This window comes from Magnolia sinica, chromosome 13, assembly GCF_029962835.1.
Source record: "Magnolia sinica isolate HGM2019 chromosome 13, MsV1, whole genome shotgun sequence".
NCBI lineage: Eukaryota > Viridiplantae > Streptophyta > Magnoliopsida > Magnoliales > Magnoliaceae > Magnolia > Magnolia sinica.
In genome coordinates this window covers 17,451,061-17,456,952 of record NC_080585.1, presented here as the reverse complement: position 1 = coordinate 17,456,952, position 5,892 = coordinate 17,451,061, and the positions used below count along the sequence as shown (strand labels likewise).

The 5,892-nt window shown below is 40.2% G+C and overlaps 1 non-coding gene across 1 annotated transcript; it reads left to right on the top strand.

Moving 5' to 3' along the window:
• The first annotated feature begins 5,382 nt into the window (after nt 1-5,382).
• Nucleotides 5,383-5,489, top strand: LOC131224624 (small nucleolar RNA R71). The gene has a single exon (XR_009161094.1). It is a non-coding gene; the product is annotated as a small nucleolar RNA R71 (small nucleolar RNA).
• The last annotated feature ends 403 nt before the right edge of the window (nt 5,490-5,892 follow it).

Here is a 5,892-nt window from a genome sequence, read left to right as displayed (position 1 = left end):
AAATTTTCACAATTTGTGCTCAAGACCAAGAAAATACTGATGAGGTAACCTAATCGCCCACCCCCAACATAAAATCTACATTGTCCTCAATGTAAAAGAAATAAGCATGCAATGCATAAGGGACAACGAAAATAAAAGAGGAGTGATGGATAAATAGTACATGTATGAAAGAATCTAGAGGCTTTCCAAAAATATCCATGTAAGAGCGAGTCAGCATAAGAGAGAACTTAACTAAAACAAAATGATAAAAATGCAAAAAGAAAATCCTACCTATACCACTTTCGCAGGTGCTCTCGATTGCATTTAGCGTATGCAACAAGCCTTTAAACCCCTAGGTTGCCCCTAGTGGACGAGTTGTAGTCTCGTGAGGGTTTGCAGTAATGTTACCCACAAACATTGAACTAACTAACTAGGAAAATGAAATGAAATGAAAAGATGGGTTGCCTCCCAGGAGCGCTAAGTTTAACGTCTTCAGCCAGACAAGAATGGACCATGAACTAATCAATCTTGATAACCTGGGTCCGCCAAATAAATTTCCTCAACATCTTTGTTCACCAAATCATCTAAATATGGTTTCAGCCGTTGACCATTTACTTTGAAGATATTCCCATCTGTTAGATTTTGAATCTCAACTGCTCCATGAGGAAATACTGTAACTACTCGATAAGGACCATACCATCGTGAACATAGTTTTCCAGGAAAGAGGTGGAGCCTGGAATTGTACAATAATACCTTTTGGTTCAGTTCAAATGTCTTGCGAAGAATTGCTTTGTCATTGAAGATTTTTGTCTGCTCTTTATAAATTTTTGCATTCTCATATGCCTCATTTCGAATTTTCTCTAACTCATTAAGTTGAAGTTTTCGGTGAGATCCAGCCTTGTGCAAATCGAAATTAAATGTTTTGATGGCCCAATACACATGATGTTCTAATTCCACAGGTAAGTGACAGGCTTTCCCAAATACAAGCCTGTACGGAGACATTCCAATCGGAGTTTTGAAAGCCGTACGATATGCCCAAAGAGCATCATTCAACCATTGCGACCAATCCTTACGATCGGGGCGAACCGTTTTCTCTAAAATTTGTTTAATCTCCCGATTTGACACCTCAACTTGTCCACTTGTTTGTGGATGATATGGCGTTGTAACTTTATGAGTGATGGAATATTTCTTCATTAAAGATTCAAACAGTTTATTGCAAAAATGAGTACTCCCATCACTTATAATAGCTCGAGGAGTGCCAAAACGAGAAAAGATATTCTCTTTTAAGAAACGGACCACAACTTTGTGATCATTCGTTTTACATGGCACTGCTTCAATCCACTTAGAGACATAGTCGATGGCCACAAGGATATACACATAACCGAATGACGGGGGAAATGGGCCCATGAAGTCAATACCCTAAACATCAAATATTTCAACAATGAGAATATTGGTAAGTGGCATCATGTTCCTGTGGGAAATATTACCCGTACGTTGGCATCTATCACATGTTGAGCAGAAGGCATGGGTGTCGCGAAATAGTGTAGGCCAATAAAATCCACTTTGTAAGACTTTCGCAGCTGTTTTCTTTGAACCAAAATGACCACCACAGGCATGATCATGACAAAAGGAGATTATACTATGAAACTCACTCTCAGGCACACATCTCCTAATAATCTGATCAGGACAAATTTTGAATAAGTATGGGTCATCCCAAAAGAAATGTTTAACCTCAGCAAGAAATTTGGATTTATCTTGTTTAGTCCAATGAGAAGGAAGTTGACCTGTAACAAGATAGTTTACAATGTCCGCATACCAAGGTAATTGGGAAATAGTTAGAAGTTGTTCATCAGGGAAAGACTCATTCATTGGCAAAAGATCCACTGTGGACTCTAAGACAAGTCTAGACAAATGGTCGGCTACTACATTTTCGGAACCCTTTTTATCCCGAATTTCAATATCGAATTCTTGTAGCAAGAGAATCCACCGAATCAATCGAGGTTTAGCGTCTTTTTTAGAAAGAAGATATTTCAATGCTGCATGATCTGAGAACACTATAACCTTTGATCCTATGAGATACGACTTGAATTTGTCTAGAGCAAATACCACCGCCAATAATTTTTTTTCAGTGGTAGAGTAGTTAAGCTGTGCATCATTTAGAGTCCTACTAGCATAATAAATGACATGAGGCATTTTGTTCAATCTCTGTCCTAGGACGGCTCCAACAGCATAATCCGAAGCATCACACATAAGCTCAAAAGGTAAATTCCAATTAGGTGGTTGGATGATTGGAGCAGAAGTCAGTAAATGCTTCAACTTATCAAAAGCTTGCCGACACTCATCATTAAGGACAAAAGCAACATCTTTAGCTAGTAAATTGCATAAGGGTCGAGAAATTTTGCTAAAATCCTTAATGAATCTCCTGTAGAATCCCGCATGCCCTAAGAATGATCTAATCTCTTTAACCGTTCTGGGTGGAGGAAGACTAGAAATTAAATCAATCTTGGCTTTATCAACTTCAATGCCTTTACTTGAAATAACATGCCCGAGTACAATCCCTTTTTGAACCATAAAATGACAGCTTTTTCCCAATTCAATACCAGGTTCGTTTTTTCACATCTTTCCAAGACAAGAGATAGATGGTATAAACATTCATCAAATGAAAAGCCGAAAATTAAAAAATCATCCATGAAAATCTCAAGAAAACGCTCAACCATGTCTGAAAAAATACTCATCATGCATCGTTGGAAGGTCGCAGGCGCATTACACAATCCAAATGGCATACGCCGATAGGCATATGTGCCAAAAGGACATGTAAATGTGGTTTTCTCTTGATCCTCGGGAGCAATGGGAATTTGATTATACCCGGAATAACCATCCAGGAAATAATAATAGCTATGCCCCGCCAATCTCTCAAGCATCTGGTCTATGAAAGGAAGAGGAAAGTGATCCTTCCTTGTGACCAGGTTCAGTTTACGGTAATCAATACAAACTCGCCAACCCGTAGTCATGCGCATTGGTACTAACTCATTATCCTCATTCTTTTTCACCGTAATCCCGGACTTTTTAGGAACAACTTGAACTGGACTGACCCATGTGCTATCAGAAATGGGGTAAATGATACCAACATCTAATAATTTTAGCACCTCAGCCCGAACGACCTCTTTCATGTTAGGGTTAAGCCTCCTTTGCATTTCACGCGATGTTTTTACATTTTCTTCAAGATGAATACGATGCATACACACCGTGGGGCTTATTCCCTTTATGTCCGCTATTGTCCACCCAATAGCCGCCTTATGTTCTCTAAGAACATTAAGCAACTTACCCTCCTGTTCTTTATCAAGGTTAGCAGCTATGATGACAGGCAGGGTTTCAGAAGGTCCTAAAAATGCATACTTGAGAGTTTCAGGTAATTGTTTAAGGTCGACTTTGGGTGGTTTCTCAATAGATGGGACCAGTTTAGACTCAGAAGGTGGAAGAGGTCCCACTCTAGCTTTCCATTTTGTTGTATTCATTTTTGGATTAGAATCAAGCAATGCATTGACTTCTTGGATGGAACTTTCTATGTCAAAATCTCTGCCAAAATGTGCTAAACAAGTCTCAAGAGCATTTTCGAAAGATTCAAGAAAAGAGTCATGCACTAGACTCTCAATCATGTTCACTTCAAATATATCATCCGAGTCTGCTGGTTGTTGTCCAGCATTGAAAACGTTGAGCTTGATCTTCATGTTACCAAAGGACAACTTCATAACTCCATTCCTGCAATTTATGATTGCATTGGATGTGGCCAAGAATGGATGTCCTAAGATAACCGGGATTTGACTAGTTGGATTCTGGACAGGCTGAGTATCTAGAACGATGAAATCCACTGGAAAATAAAACTTGTCAACCTGGATTAGCACATCCTCAATAACACCACGGGGCACCTTGACAGATCTATCAGCTAGTTGGAGTGTTATTTTAGTTGGTTTCAGCTCACCAAGTCCTAGCTGCTCATAGACCGAATATGGTAACAAATTAACACTGGCCCCTAAATCAAGCAACGCTTTCTGAACCTTATGCTCTCCTATGACACAAGAAATGGTAGGAGCTCCTAGATCCCTAAATTTAGGAGGGGTGTTGTGTTGAATCATGGAGCTAAGTTGCTCTGCAAGGAAGACCTTCTTATGAACAATCATCTTACGCTTTTGAGTGTATAAATCTTTAAGAAACTTAGCGTAAGCAGGAACTTGCTTAATAGCATCAAGCAACGGAATGTTGATTTGCACTTGCTTAAACATGTCCAATATCTCATTAAAGTTGTTTCCTTTCTTAACCGGTGCCAGACGTTGAGGAAAAGGTGCTTTAGGCACATAAGATGGCACATGAGTGGTTCCTGGAGAGTCAGAGTGTTGTTGGACTTTGGATGCACTAGTATGTCTCTCCATTTCATTTTGATCTTCCGCATTGGACTTTGATTCTTCCCTAGGCATATCTACTTTGTTCTCGATCTGTTTACCAGACCTAAGGGTAATGATTGATTTGACTTGCTCATGATATTGTTCTTGGTTTGAATTAGAGCCAATCTCATCCTGCCCTTTTGGATTTACCACATGTTGACTAGGGAACTTGCCCTTCTCTCTCTCACTCAATGTGGCAGCAAGTTGACCCAACTGTACTTCCAGCTTGGCAATGGATTGCGCATTTGCATGTAAACTCTGCTGGTTAGCTAGTAAAGTATGTTGGGTGTCTTTTTGAAATTGAAGTGAACTCTGCATAAAAAGATTGAGTGTGTCCTCAAGAGATGGTTTCCTAGATTGTGGAGGCACTTGTTGATACTGTGAGAACTGCTGAGGTTGTTGACTGCCAACTTGGGAGTAAGGTTGCATAGGAGGATTTCCAGATGGTCCTCCTTGTTGTGGTCCTTTTGCCCAAGAAAAATTTGGATGCCTAGCCCACCCTGGATTGTAGGTGTCTGAGTAAGGATCATTCCCAGGTCTCCGAAAGGTGTTCATAGCATGTACTTGTTCAGGGAGAAATTCTGAAAATGCTGAACTAGATGGACAAGACGGCGTAGGATGGGCGGGACTAGAACATGTGGCACATGACTCGACTTGAGTTGTTTGTGGAGGTCCATTATTTAACATTAAAGCATCCACTTTCTTTGTCAGGCTATCAATTTTGGCATAAAGATCTGGCGTGACTCCTACCTCATATATACCACCTTTCTTTTGTGGTTGGGGACTCCTTTCGCCTCTATTTGAGTAGTCCCATTGCTGGGAATTTTCACACAAGGTTTCAAAGAAATTCCACGCTTCAACATCACTTTTGGTCATGAATGACCCTCCACTGGTGGCGTCAACCATGCGACGATTTTGGGGTGTCAGACCGTCATAAAAGTATTGAACTTGTTGCCACTTTTCAAAACCATGGTGTGGACATTTAAGAAGTAAGTCCTTCCATCTTTCCCAACATTCATGAAAGTGCTCACCCTCTTTTTGTGTGAAATTCGTAATTTCTCTACGGAGAGCATTTGTTTTGTGAACCGGGAAGAACTTGTTTAAGAACTTCTTAGACAGTTGGTCCCATGTAGTGATAGACCCAACTCCTAGAGAATTCAACCATGCTTTCGCCTTATCCTTCAAAGAGAAAGGAAAAAGGCGCAAACGGATCGAATCGTCTGAAAAGTTTTGGAACTTAAAGGTGGAGCAAATGTCTAAGAATTCTTTCACATGATGATATGGATCCTCCTTATCTGAACCATAAAAGGAGGGCAACAATTGTATGACCCCAAGCTTAAGTTCAAAGTGTGCTGCCGTGGTGGCATGCAACACTATACATGAAGGCGCATTGAATTGGACAGGAGCTGAATAATCTCTAAGAGCTTTAGTTCCATTCTCTTCCGCCATTTCAAATAGGATGTTTCTAAATCTT